Source organism: Marmota flaviventris, chromosome 7 (assembly GCF_047511675.1).
Source record: "Marmota flaviventris isolate mMarFla1 chromosome 7, mMarFla1.hap1, whole genome shotgun sequence".
NCBI lineage: Eukaryota > Metazoa > Chordata > Mammalia > Rodentia > Sciuridae > Marmota > Marmota flaviventris.
In genome coordinates, this window is record NC_092504.1 from 142,258,785 (window position 1) to 142,273,703 (window position 14,919).

Genomic DNA, 14,919 nt, shown 5'->3' on the forward strand with positions numbered 1-14,919 from the left:
CATTGTATGCATTCATTCCACTATGTTTTTATATCTAATCAGTTCATAATACTTTTTATCTGGGGGGAGGGTAAGTTTCTCCAAGTTACTTTTATCATTTTAAAACATAGTTCTTTTCAACAGTAAAATCATGACTTTAATAAAGTTAAAGGATGTTTATATCTCATATAGATAACCAAGGTTTTGTATGACTCTAATTGAGGGAATCCGTAGGTATTACAACAGACTTGAAAGGCAATTCAGAGACTTCATGTTTGTGAATATGAAAGGAGAAAGAATGCTGGAGTGAATTTACAGATAGGTACAAAGCTGGCTTGTCCCATAGGCAGGGCAGAGAGATAGATACTTGTCCTTCTACTAGATATAATTGTTATGGGACAGGTTGCTCTGAAAATATACCAAGTCCATTTTGTCCAAATTGGAGAGTCTTTATTTAGCCAGCCAGCCTGTGACTACTCCTTACAGGACTCATAACTGTCTCTGTAAGGAATAGCCCTGAGTCTGAGTGTTTTAGGATCATTAAAGGCAAAACCCACAAAAACCATACCCCAGTTGGCATAGCAGCAAGCAAGCAGGGGTACAGAAGCTGAACTGAGCCGTTAGCAAAACAATGCATTTGACAAAATACAGCATACCTCTGTGTTAGAAACACTAGAAAAACTAGGCAAAGTAGGAACATACCTTAGCCTTGTAAAAGCTATATATGTCAAACCCCAGGCCAGCATCATTCTAAATGGAGAAAAATTGAAAGCATTCCCTCTAAAAACTGGAACAAGACAGGGATGTCCTCTTTCACCACTTTATCCAACATCCTTGGAATTCTAGCCAGAACAATTAGACAAAAGAAAGAAATTAAAGGGACACAAATAGGTAAAGAAGAACTCAAACCATCACTATTTGCTGATGACATCATTCTCTATCTAGAAGATCCAAAAATTCCACCGGAAAACTTCTAAAACTAATAAATGAATTTAGCAAAGTAGCAGGATATAAAATCAACACCCGTGAATCAAATGCATTCCTATACTATCAGTGATGAATCCACTGAAAAAGAAATTAGGAAAACTACCCCATTCACAATAGCCTCAAAAACAAAAACCCTGGGAATCAATCTAACAAAAGAGGTGAAAGACCTCTACAGTAAAAACTACAGAACACTAAAGAAAGAAATTGAAGAAACCTCAGTAGATGGAAAGATATCTCATGCTCCTGGATAAGGCAGAATTAATATTGTCAAAGTGGCCATAAAACCAAAAGCATTATACAGATTTAATGAATTCCTGTGAAAACCCCAATGACATTCTTCATAGAAATAAAAAAAGCAATCATTAGATTTATTTGGAAAAATAAGAGACCCAGAATAGCTAAAGCAATCCTTAGCAAGAAGAGTGAAGCAGGAGGCATCACAATACCAGACCTTCAACTGTACTACAGAGCTACAGTAACGAAAACAGCATGGTATTGGCACCAAAATAGACTTGTAGACCCATGATACAGAACAGAGGACACAGTGTCAAACCCACATAAATACGGTTACGTCATACCAGACAAAGGTGCCAAAAACATTCACTGGAGAACAGATAGCCTATTCAACAAATAGTGCTGGCAAAACTGGAAATCCATATGTAGCAAAGTGAAATTAAACCTCTATCTCTCACCCTGCACAAAAATCAACTCAAAGTGGATCAAAGACTTAGGCACTAGAACAGAGACCCTGCACCTAAAAGAAGAAAAATTAGGCCCAAATCTTCACCATGTCGGCCTAGGATCTGACTTTTTTAACAAGACTCCTAAAAAGCAAGTAAAATCAAGAATCAATAAATGGGATGATTCAAATTAAAAAGCTTCTTCTCAGCAAAGGAAACAATCAATAACGTGAGGAGAGAGCCTACAGATTGGGAAAAAATCTTTACCACACACACCTCCAATAAAGCATTAATCTCTAGGATACATAAAGAACTTAAAAAACTCAACACCAAACAAACAAACAAATAAATAACCCAATCTATAAATGGGCTAAGGAACAGAACAGAAACTTCACAGAAGAAGAAATACAATTGATCAACAAATATATGAAAAAGGGTTCAACATCCCTAGCAATTAGAGAAATCAAATCAAAACTAAGATTTCATCTCACTCCTGTCAGAATGGCAATCATCAAGAACACAGACAACAATAAGTGTTGGCGAGGATGTGGGGACAAAGGCACACTCATTCATTGCTGGTGAGACTGCAAATTGGTGCAGCCAATATGTGTGGAGATTCCTCAGAAAACTGGGAATGGAACCACCATTTGATCCAGCTATCCCTCTCCTCGGTTTATACCCAAAGGACTTAAAATCAATGTTTATAGCAGCTCAATTTACAATAGCTAAACTATGGAACCAACCTAGGTTAGTCCCTCAATAGATGAATGGATAAAGAAAATGTGGTATATATACTCAATGGAATATTACTCAGTGCCGCAGTCTGGCTGGGCACAAATCACGAACCACTGAAGCAGGAACAAACTTTATTTCTGAACTCCACCAGCACACTCCACACACACTCCCTGGGAACTCTCCCGAACGCCACTCGGCTCCTCCAGGAACCAACAACCGGAAATCCCTCTTCCGGAAATCCCTCCTCCCGAACTTCCCCAACCAATGGGAACTCTCCAGGAATCCCCACGAGAATTCCAAAGTAGCGCAAGAACTCCAAAGTAGCAGGCCGAGGCGGACAGTAAAGGTCTAATATACAACCGAATCGATCCAGCATCATCTTAATGGCTTGCCTCTCAACCAATACTATTGGCAAAATGCCAGGGGCCATTCCGACTCGGCTGTGGCTCTCAGCAACTCAGCTTTAAAGAAGAGTAAAATTATGGCATTCACCAGTAAATGGATGGAGTTAGACAATATCATGCTAAGCTAAATAAGCCAATCCCACAAAACCAAAGGCCGAATGTTTTCTCTAATATGCAGATGCTAATTCACATTAAGGCTGTGGGCGGGGGACTAGAGAAGAATAGTATTACCTTTGATTAGGTAGAGGGAAGTGATGGGAGGGGATGTGGGGATAGGAAAGATAGTAGAATGAAACAGACATTATTACTGTATGTATATATGTGACTATATGACCACTATGATTCTGCAACATGTACACTCAGAAAAATGAGTAATTATATTCCATCTATGTATGATATATCAAAGTGCATAAATGCATTCCACTGTCATGTATAACTAATTAAAACAAATTAAAAATTATTTTAAAAAACCAATGCAATGGGTACACTGGAATTTCCCATGGGACTTTCCATAATGATAAGCGGAGGGGAAGTGGGTCAAAAATGACCCTGGTTGAGTACAAGTTAAAGAATGGTTACTAGCGTCTACACAATCAATCTCTTAGAGGTACATTGTATAAGAATTGCCATTTTGTGTTGCCAAACATGCTGTGCTAAGCAACTATTGATAGGTACAGAGGTGGGGCTTTCCCTGGGAGAAGCATTTGGTATATGATATGGAGTCTCGGGGTACAATGGAGTCTGTTTGGTCATTGCCATATAGCCTGGCCCATAACATAATTTACTTATACATTGTCAGTGATCCACGATTTGCAAGAGTTATAAGGTTTTCAAGGACACTGAAAAGCAGAGAAGCCATAAACTCAGATCTTTGACATAGTGCCTTGATTTACATTGAAAAAGTCCAATAATCTTTTTGATCCATTTAAAACTCTCATTTTCCTCTATAGATAAAAGGAAAGGATTTGCTATCCTCATGTTTATTTTTCAAATGCATTTTATTTTTTATTTTTATTTTTGTATGAGGGATTGAACTCAGAGGCACTTAACCACTGAGCCACATCCCTTGCCCTTTTTATTTTTTTTATTTTAAGACAGGGTCTAAGTTGCTTGGGGCCTTGGTAAGTTGCTTGGGGCCTCAATAAGTTGCTGAGGAAGGCTTTGAACTTGTGATCAGAACTGCTGGGATTACAGGCATGCACCAAATTTTAAATATTGTTTTATAGTTTTAAAAATTGTTCTAGAACTTAAATCAGTACTATTTTAAATTCCTAAATATGTTTGGAGGAATTTTGCATAGTTATTTTGTTATGTTTCCATTCAGAAATATTAGAGAGTTTTTCTTAAAGCTTTTCATAAACTATTGTACTTTTTCATCATTAAGATTCTGATTACTTCTTTTTTTGATGGTGCTGGGGATTGAACCCAGGGCCTTGTGCATGTAAGGCAAGCACTCTACCAACTGAGCTATACCACCAACCCCTCTGATTACTTCTTCTTCTTCTTCTTCTTCTCCTCCTCCTCCTTCTAAAATATTTTAGTTGTCAATGGACCTTTATTTATTGATATGTGGTGCTGAGAATCGAACCCAATGCTTCACACATGCCAGGCAAGTGCTCTGCACTGAGCCACAACCCCAGCCCTGATTACTTCTTGAGAATTCCAAACTAATTCATTTTGGTAATGTCAGAGAATTTTTTCTCCTTTTAAATATTGAAATAGTTATCACTGGAACCTAGTGACTTTTTCATAATAATGAGTTTTGTATCCATCATCTTATCAGATTTTATTAGTTCTAATTATTTTTACCTAAATATTGTCCTTATGGTCCGGTAATTATTTGAGAATGTAAGTAGCATGACTGCCCGTGGTTCTGCTGAAAGCTAACCCCTTGCACTTAAGGACGGAGTGAGGGGAGTGGACAGGAACTTGAGACAACCATTTCAATGATCTCTTCTTGAAATCAACACCATCTTGGAGATGTGGACCTTCTCAGAGCTATATCAAACTTTCCTGTGCTACCCCCTGGCCAGGTTTTAGAAGGAAGTAAGTAACAATAACATGGAATGAAGTTCCTTCCACAAGTCCTGGTTCATGTAAATATTTAACTCTTGTAGCTGCTGCCCAAACTTCTGGGTAGTTGCTGAGCCACGTTTCGGGTTAGATTTTATCCCCGCGCAAGTGGAACACTCTGGTTTCATGGCAGTTGTCTGAGTCCTCCGGAGGCACCAGGTGACACCGGGACACCTACTGAGAACATCTGGAAAGGGAGCAAAGCATCCCCATGGATTTTCAATGAAGATAAAAGTAGTCCATTTTGTAGAGATCAGCAAATTGATGGGGTTCAGGACCTGCTACCCCAAAATGCAGCACTCGCGGCAGAGGCGGGAAGGCCCCTCTCACCTTCCTCCATCCTTCGCCGGAGCAGGTCATTGATGCTCTTTGCAGAAATGCCTTCCTTCCACCTGGAGGAACAGAGTTCCCTCACCTCTGAAGACACAGGGACACAGGGATCTGACCTAACAGCACTTGCTAGTCCCCCTCCCCATTGACTCCCATTAGCTCAAACCTCCTTTGTCCGGTCACCCTGCCTGCCGCTCAACAGTGTGCTTCCTCACCAAACTGAGCAAAAAACTCCCAGGTTTCTCTCTTCATCTGGGTCGTTTGCCAAGGCTCCTGTGTCACAAAAAATTGAAATAAATTAGTATGTTTTTCTCTTGTTGAACTGTCTTTTGTTATGGGGGCTGCTCAGCTGTGAACCTAGCAATGGGTGAGGAAAAGGATTTTTTTTTTCTTCTGCAAAGTATATACCGGCCTGGAGAAGAAAGCATGCTTGGTTTTAAAGCTTCACAAGACTCACTCACACTCCTAGTGCAGGTCTTGAAATGCGCATGCACACTTGGTAGTGGAACTCAACATGTGCATCCTTCTATGATGAAACTCCCATTAAACCCATTTCCTTATGAAAATTCCAGTAAAATGCACACATTTTTGTCCTGTTGAACACAATCATACCAGCTCTTGAGGTCCAGGTTGCACCATCTGCTGTGAAATCACGGAGGCCACCCCCAGGGCAGGAGAAGTGAGGGCTGCTGTGGACTTCCTGTGTCCAGGCAGGGACTCCATCATCACCAGAAGAATCCTCTGTGCTTCATGTTAACTTTATGTCCTCGATTTAAATAAACAGATGGATACAAACTTGACACTCGACACTTCCCAGGACAGCCCAATGGGTGCTGATGCCATGTCTGGACACTGACTCGGGGGACAGCTGGTTCTCCATGATTCTCCCCACCTGGCGCCGCAGGGCAGGCAGCCCCTGGGTGAAGCAGGACTGACTCCCTCATGGCCGAGGAAGTCCCGCCTTGTCTCTAGTGCAAGTTCACTTCTCCTCCCCCAACATCACGACATTGTGATTTTCCAGCCAGTGACCTCAAGCCCGACCCCGCAGTCAGCCCCAGGGATAGAAAAGGTCATGGACATTTCAAGCTTGTAGTCATTAGCAGAGGACCAAATCCCAGCTCCTAATGGGAGGTCTTCTCAGAGCCGTGGAAGAGATGAGCAGGGAGCTTCCTAAGCTGAATGGGACTTGGCTAGATGTGGAAATTTCAAATGTTTTCATAATGTTCCTTCTGGTAGGAAAGAGCATTCCATTGATGTAAACTCTCCCAAATAGCCCACTGTCTGAAAAGCCATTGTTTTGATCAGTAGTTTTTACTGTGATGAAGTGACAGTGAAAATTCACTTCAGAAGCCCTCAGAATTCCGACAGGAAGGCTGAACAAACAGGAAGAACTGTTTTAAAACTAGCTTATACACGCGTACGGACATAAAGAGTGCTAATTTCCATTTCTTCTTATTCAGTTATTAGAGAACACCTGGCAATCTCTGTGCTTCACATGTCAGTTTTGAAAATATCATTTGAGATGAGTTGCCTATGAAACACCTAAGAGAAAAGAGTTTGAAAAACTAAAACTGAGCAACACAATCAGTTACGAGGCGAGATCCTAACCATAGGAGATCTGTGGCCATGTCTTCACAATAATCGATGAGTAAATTCACTTCTTATCTTTCAGGCAGGCAACACAAGATGTGTTCTAAAATTTGTGCTGTAGAATAAAAACTTACCAAAACATAAACCCTTCCTTGGCATCAATTCTCTTATAAACCCGTGGAGCAGCTCTTTACAAAAGGAATAGGACCCAAGTCTTGAAATATAGTTTTGCAAATCATTAAGAAAATGTTCTTCAGGGCAGGGATGTGGCTCAGGCCTTAGCGCGCTCGCCTGGCATGCACGGGGTGCTGGGTTCGATCCTCAGCACCACATAAAAAATAAAATAAAGATGTTGTGTCCACCGAAAACTAAATAAATATTAAAAAATTCTCTCTCTAAAAAAAAAAAAAGAAAATGTTCTTCATATCAAAGTCAGTCAAGTGTTCAACTTTTTAAATTTTTATTTGTATTTATTTTGTTGGTACCAGGGATTGAACTCAGGGGCATTTGACCACCGAGCCACATCCCCAGCCCTATTTTGTATTTTATTTAGAGACAGGGTCTCACTGAGTTGTTTAGTGCCTCGAGTTGGTGAGGCTGACTTTGAACTCAAGATGCTCCTGCCTCAGCCTCCTGAGCAGCTGGGATTACAGGCATGCACCACCGCACCCAGCCAATGTTCAATTTTTAATCACCTATGCTGCAGCATTTCTGCAGGGATTAAAATGTCATATTTCAAAGATATTGTGGTGTGTTGATCTAACAAGAGGATAGATAATTTAGGAGTTGGGTTGATTAATACACCCTGAGATCTGCTCTTTCAAATATCAGTTATATTGAATCCAATTATATATTTGTTTTTGTTTCTGTAACTTTGGGAATATTCATGAAGGCAAGCTCAAAGAAGAAAAGATTGCTGTACTATCTGCGGCCAAAATTATTGTGGGAACATTTGCTGGTATACCCTTCCCAGACAGAGGAACAGATGAGGGTAGAGAGACACAGTTTTTGTCTTGCTTTATTTTGTTTTTACATAATTGGGTCATGCCAAACACACTCTTTCATAACTTTATTTTCCATGTATTCATATATCCTGAACATTTCCATGCATCATTAATTGGTTTTCCATGACTTTATTATGACCCTATCTCATTGTGTGGATATACTGTAGTTTATTTAACCTGTTGTCTGTGGACTTTTAATTAATCCCCATTTCGTTACGGTCTGCTCTCTGCATGATTCTGATTACTCTCTCACAAGTAACTCCTGGCTGCTCCGCGTCCCTTGGTCTTCCCTCCACGGGTCTCACTGCACTTGATCATTGGTGCAGCGTCGGCAGCTGGCGGAAGGCAATAGCCCACCCTCCATACAGAAGACCCTCTGTAAGGCCTTCACTAGATGACGAAGGTCTCCTGACTTGGGCAGCTGGGTCAGGTGGGTCTCAACAAGTCTAAGCCTCACACAAAAGTGGCCTGAGGGCTTCCTTCCCCACACTCTCTTCCTGATGGGCACCCCGCAAGCTGCCTTCAGACAGCCAGAGGCCAACGCTGCCCGCTCCTCACTGGTTTCATCTGGACTTCAGCCTCACTGTGGAACTGGGATCTTTTCCTGAGTCTGTGAGACACTGCCGGACAGTGACTGCCATGTGACCTGAGATGTTAGAACACCAGTATTCAAAGCAGTCCTCCGGCTCCAGCTGGCCGGTGACAGGCATGACCAGAGGCCCAAGGCTCGAAGAGGTGCAGCTCGCCATCTGCAAGGGAAGAGGCTGTCCCTGTCCGGGTGGACCACAGGGGTCACCGTGGGCTAGCCTCTGGGGTCAGGCAGGAAACCCCAGTCCAGCACACTGACCTTGTTCTTTTCTGCTGAACTTACTCCACAGATAACTTTGTGTGTGTGTGTGTGTGTGTGTGTGTGTGTGTGTGCTGGAGATTGAATCCAGGGACTCCACCATTGAGCTACGTCCCTTTTCATTTTTTATTTTGCAGCAGATCTCACTAAATGGCTGAGGCTGGCCTCAAACTTGTGGCCTCCTCCTGCCTCAGCCTCCAGAGCCACTGGTATTCAGCTGTGCCCAGATATAATAGGTTTTGCTTTTTTGGTTTGGTTTTGTTTTTTGGTTACCAGGGATTGAATCCACCACTTAATCACTGAGCCACATACCCAACCCTTTTTATTTTTTGTTTTGAGACAGCATCCTGCTAAGCTGCTTAGGGTCTCATTAAGTTGCTGAGGCTGGCTTTGAACTCATGATTCTCCTGCCTCAGCCTCCAGCCTGTGGGATTCCGGCCTAGAACATGTATTCTTAAAGGAACAAGAACAAAATGCTGTTGTCTTGCTCAATCACTTCCCTCTCTTTCCCCTCTCACTGTGTTTGCTTCCCCTCGGGGTTTCTTGTGCATTCCCTGGTCATCTCCTGATCCCCTAGAATGAACCCACCGTGCCCTCCCGTTCACCTCACCACCGTGAAGTAGTGCCCATGACATCAGCGTTCAAACTGCAAAAGGCTACAAAGGAGTATGCTGCTTTGAGCAGAGTTAGTCATGCAATCTGTGTGGCCCTGTCATCACTTAAAGTCACCCAATAAAAAAAGAAAAGAAAAAAGATCGCATCACGGCTCAGAGCACAATGACCGATTCCTTGATTTTTCTGCACAGCGGCCGAGGAGCGTCCTGCCTCTGGGGTCACCCTCGTGCATTCACACCAACCGGCCAGAGGAGCAGAGCCTGGCACCAGGGTACCCATGTCTGTGGACACCCTCGTGTGAGGACAGAGTGCCCAGAGTGAACAGGAGCTGACACTGGCCCACGGCCGCCGGCCGCTCGCCATCTCCCTGTGCTCAGGTGAGGTGAGAAGGGTGACAGCACCCACCAGCTCCTCTCAGAGGGACCACCTGAGATGCCAATGGAGCCAGGGGAGGTGGCCGAGAAGGTGGCGCGGGCGGGGTCTCCCCGGGACGTGGCAGTGAGACCGTCCTGCCAAGCCTCCAGTGGACCTCGGCTCCCAGGAAGCTTGCGTGGCCTGGTCCTTGAACTCTTTGCACCAGGAAGGCCTTCTCCACCTCCTTTGTCTTAGGCTCCACACTTTCAGTCGACCCTTGCTTTGCTCATTCCCTGGGATCGAGGGGTCCATCAGAACAGAATCCCCATGAGGTTCACCATCAGGTACCAACCCTGCGGCGTCCACTCCGCCCACTCTCCTCCTCCCGGCCTGCCCTGGCTCAGGGGCTCCACTGCTGTGCAGGCCCCACCCCCTCCTGGCGGAGGCCTGGCTCCTGCACCTGCTTTCTGCAGCACCGCTGTCCCCACTCGCTGTCAGTCCATCATTCTGAAGATGTGTCTGAGCTTCCCGGCGGCACACAGACCCTTTCCCCACCCAGCACCCTTCCCGGGTCCACCCCGTCCTCTGCTTCCTCCACAGTGAAACTCCTGAGTGCTGTCTAATGGCTGCCTGTCATCCTTCCACCCATTTGTCCCTGTTTCTCAGGCCTCTGATTTCATTTGTTGCTTAAGCAACTTCAGGACAACAGAAGTCTGACTGCAGTGGCGACTCCACCCACACGCCTCCAGCCCGAGCACCATCGCCCTCGCTGTGTCTGTCCCTGGCCAAGGCCCTTTTGGGGACTGCTGCAATCAGAGTCTAAAAATACATTTATGTTGATATTTCTAAATACACTTAAAGGTTTATCTATATAAATGTTTCACATATAAAATGAATTTACTCTGTCCTTCCTCAACCTTATAGTTTCTTGTCTTGCTACATAAGTGATAGAATTAGTATTCTCAGAATTAAATTTCAGGAAGCTGCTATGTTTGCCAACCTGCTGCTCTGGGCGTTTAGGTGCTCCTTGGCCACGTTGAGGTGGCTCCTTCTGCCACGCTGTGGAGAAGCACTTCCCATACACAATTTACCAAATGGCCTCTGTGGGGACTCTCCACCCACTGCACAGAGTCTTTGAAGAGCTGGGTAACACCTGTGCGCCAGGCTGGAGCTGTTTCCAGTACTGAAGGACTGAGACCCACAGAGCAGCGCCCGCTGGTGCAGGAGTGGGGAGAAGAGCTGCCTCGGCCTCCGGTCCTCTTCAGCCTTGCCATCACCTGGCCCCGCCCTCAAGGCTCTCCGGATCTCCCTTCCCGGCCTCCACATTCTCTGGGAGCTCTCTGGCCGGGCTGCTCTGGCATGCAACCTGACTGGAGTGGTGTCCTGGGACCCCGCGGCCCCCAGTCCAGGAGCCGCACCCCTCCCCTGGAACACTGCATTCCCAGGGCCCTCATACCACCTCCCTGTCCCATTCCTTCCTTTACATAGACGGTGGGGACAGGGACGTTGGCCGCTGTGCCCATATAAGTCCCAGAGCGATATTCTGGTGGCCTGGCACCCAGGTGAGCGGTTCAGTGACACCCCCTCTCACACACACGTCCCAGATTTGGGTGTAGCATAAATTCCGTGTCTCCTGGCTGGTAGGACAAGTGCTGTTGCAGTTAGGAACCTGATCAGAGCAGGGCTCCCCAACGCTCCATTCCGTCAGAGGGCCGGCAGCTGGACACCTTTGCCACCCCTTACCCAGGCTCTGATTCTATGAATAGCACCTGCACCTCTGGACGCCCTGGGCCCTGCCTGCTCCCTGCCCCCGCAGGCTGCTCTGCAAGTCCAGGCCAGCTGCTGCCTGTGCTCTCTAGCCCTCCCTGTGACGCCCCTGGGGCTGCGAGGCTCTCAGCCGGAGTCACTGCTCTTCCCTGGTGGCCTCCTCCGGTGTGTCCTCCCTTCCAGGTCTAGCACTGCGCCCTGCCCTCCGGGCCAGGAAGGTGGCCGCTCTGCTGGACTTAGCCCAGGGCACGGGGGCTGCAGGCTGTTCTCCCACCCCCACCTCCCCCAGCCACCCTTCCTCAGATCATCCTGCTTCACATCTGTCACTTGCTGCCACTCTGACCCTTGTCGTCCGTGACTGGATTTGATTTTCAAATGTCTGCCTTTGGGTAGGAGCACTTTGCGTTCACAGTCAACATTCATGTGACTTTATTCCCTCCAATTTGTTCATTTCTAGATGTCGACTTCCCTGTCTGACTTTGGTGGTTGGGCGGACCCCTTTCTTTTCCTTTCTTTCCTCCTGGGCTCACACTGGGAATTCCCACCACTGGCCTCCACTCTGCAGCTGGGGACCTCCTTCAGCACAGTAGTGCGCTCACCGTTCTACGTGGAGGGTAAGTAACCAGGACTGTACCTGCTCGTCCCTGGCAGACCTTTGAGCTGTCCTAACAGCCGTCCCGTTCCTCCTCGTCTTATTAAGTCTGTATTTCTACTCACATGCCAGAACTGTGCACAGCCTTGACTTTTAAACATTTTTTTTTGAGTTGTAGATGGACACACACCTTTACTTCACTTATTTTTACGTGGTGCTGAGGATGGAGCCCAGTGCCCCGCCCATGCCAGGCAAGTGCTCTCCCGCCGAGCCACAGCCCCGCTCTACTCGCAGACTTCTGACCGGATCTCAAGCTCTACGCTCTCCTCTTCTCCCAGGGAAGTGAGAGATTCAGGACCTTAACCACGTCATCTTCCCTGCCACCCGGGTCTTGCGTTGGACAAGATGATGACAGCGTTGCAACCCTGGACATGGCCTGAGGATTGAGAAACGAGTCTCTCCTGTTTCGCAATCCCTAACAGAGTAATTCCCAGTTAGCCACCGTCATCTTCGACCTCACTGTGAATATTATCTGATTCATCGTCCAGTGTTTCTTTAACTCTCTTCTTCCTTATCATGAATTTAATTTTCACTTGGTTAGAGAATTTTCCCAGAAAGCTCTTTCCACTTTGCACACATGTGGGAATGGGGACGTTCCTTGAGATTGGGATGTGTCAACGCACTGGGAACGTAAGTGGCCCACTGAGGCTGCAGAGGAGCCGTCCTTTATCCATCTTGTGTTAGTCGGGACCTTCCCTTTGGTTCCCAACCTGGCAAGCTGTCTGTGCTTTGCCTTGGAGGCACACAACAGCTTCTATGTGACACTGAATGGCATTGGCGATGTCAGCACTCCTTCCACTTTTATTAGGTGACACTGCGCTGTAAGGAAAAGCTTTCTCTTCCTTCGTAGATTTGGTATTTTCACATTAGTAGGACTCACATGTTGGTTTGGTTTCCCGGGCAATGATGTGTCTGCCACGTTGCTGTGGGGCTGTTTCTGGGTGTGGGTGCTGGGGACGGGACCAGGCCTCAAGCATGGTCGGCAGCATCGCCACTGAGCCACTTCCCCTGTCCTTTTGCAAAGATTGTATTTTGAGAGAGGGCCTCACTCAGCCACCTGGCTGGCCTAGAGCCCAGCCTGCTCCTGCCTCGTCCACCGCGGTTCACTGATGGCCCTCTTACCCCAGGCTGGCCAGCCAGTCGGGTGCCATCATGTCCAAGATCTGTCATGCCAGATTCCTGTCATTCTTTGAACCCATTTTTACTTTCTGACAGACACAAACAAATGTCACTGACTGTTCTCGTAAATTCCCTTCCCTAGACCTGAAATCAGGTATTTCTTTAAAGTTGGTTGCAGCTGCTGCTGCTAGTGGTGGTGTGTGTGTGTTCACAGAGTGGAATTAGGAATGTTCTGGGCTAGGTATGTTCTATGTTAGAGCAACGACATGGCTCTCAGGCAGGTCTGGAAATCTCTACATACATGTATATGGACACATGCTCACACACTTATATTACTGAAAACACAAGTGATATACCCAGTTTTAATCTTACACACCACAACACCATAGTATCAATTACATTTTTCTCCTTTTTATATTTGTAACTCTTTTTTTCTTTTTTTGGTAGAACCCAGGGGTGCTCCACTACTGAGCTACATCCTGAGCACATTTCATTTTTAATATGGAGACAGGGTCTTGCTAAGTTGCTGAGGCTGGCCTTAAACTTTGATCCTCCTGCCTTAGCCTCCCACGTCACGGAGACTACAGACATGTGCCACGGAACTCTTTTCTAACAGTAAGCAATCTGGTTCCCTTTACTCAGTGTATTGGTTTATTAGATTCCCCTCCAATCTTCAGTCTCTCCTCCTCACCCTGCTCCTGAAGGGGCCTCTTCCTCACCTCATTCTGCCTCCAACATCCCCTGCTGGAGGACGGACCCTCATGAGTGCTTTCCTTATCTTGCCTGGGCTCCATGTGACATCCCCCACTGCCACCCGACTCCATGCAGATGCCCTTCCATCCCTCTTGGGCTCCGGCTCCTTATTCAGGGTCACCAACCCCATTCCCTAATATGAATGCTTATTTTTGTTCCACCCTCTTACTGGCTTGGGGATCAAATTATTCAGGCAATGTCTTTGTCCATTTGTGTTACTATAACCAACCTAAGGCTGGATAACTCATAAAGAAAAGAGGCTTACTTAGCTCACAGTTCTGGCACTGGCTTCTGGTGAAGGCCTTGTGGCGGATGGTGTCATGTGGCAAGATCACACGTGAGAGATAGAGGTCGCACAGGTGTGGGTGCTGGGGACGGGACCCCAGGAGGAGGCAAGAGAATAAACGAGAAAACCAAACTCACTCTTAACCACTTGGTCTTACAACTCAGTACTGTCTAAGCCCCTCTTGAGATGGCATTGTCCCTTCCAGGGCAGTGCCCTGTGCCTACTCTCCGCGAGGGTCCAGCACCTCTCAGCAGCATCACACGGGGACCAAGCCCCCAGCTCATGAGCCCTTGGGAGACAAACTGCACCCAAGTACAGCAAGTGGGAAGCAGAGCAGGAGGTCAGCGGCAGGGAAATGGCTCTGCCCGGCACGTCTGGGTTTAGATCTGCAGAGCCCGAGCCCCAACCTACGGGCTGCCCTGGACTCCAGGCCATTCCATGAGTGTGTCCTTCCTATTACCAGGGCAAGACACAGGTCACTGTAGGGAGGACACCAGGAGCACGGTCATGGTGCTGCTGCCCAGGTGCTGGCTTGGCGTGGCCCGGGGTCTGTGTTTGAGGTCCGAGCCTTGCCGACCCCATCGTGAAATGCTTGCTCATTTTTAGACAAGGGTTCCTATACTTTCAATTTGCTTCTATTTCTTTACAGGAAAGCAGACATACATTTGTAATTTCATATATATATTTTTATAATTTTATATATTTTAAATAAAGTCATATAATAAACATTTTTTACCTTCTCTT

The 14,919-nt window shown here is 46.2% G+C and overlaps 1 non-coding gene across 1 annotated transcript; it reads right to left on the reverse strand.

Moving 5' to 3' along the window:
* Window positions 1–4,189: 4,189 nt before the first annotated feature.
* Trnav-uac (transfer RNA valine (anticodon UAC)) lies at window positions 4,190–4,262 on the reverse strand. The gene has a single exon. It is a non-coding gene; the product is annotated as a tRNA-Val (tRNA).
* Between the last annotated feature and the right edge of the window lie 10,657 nt (window positions 4,263–14,919).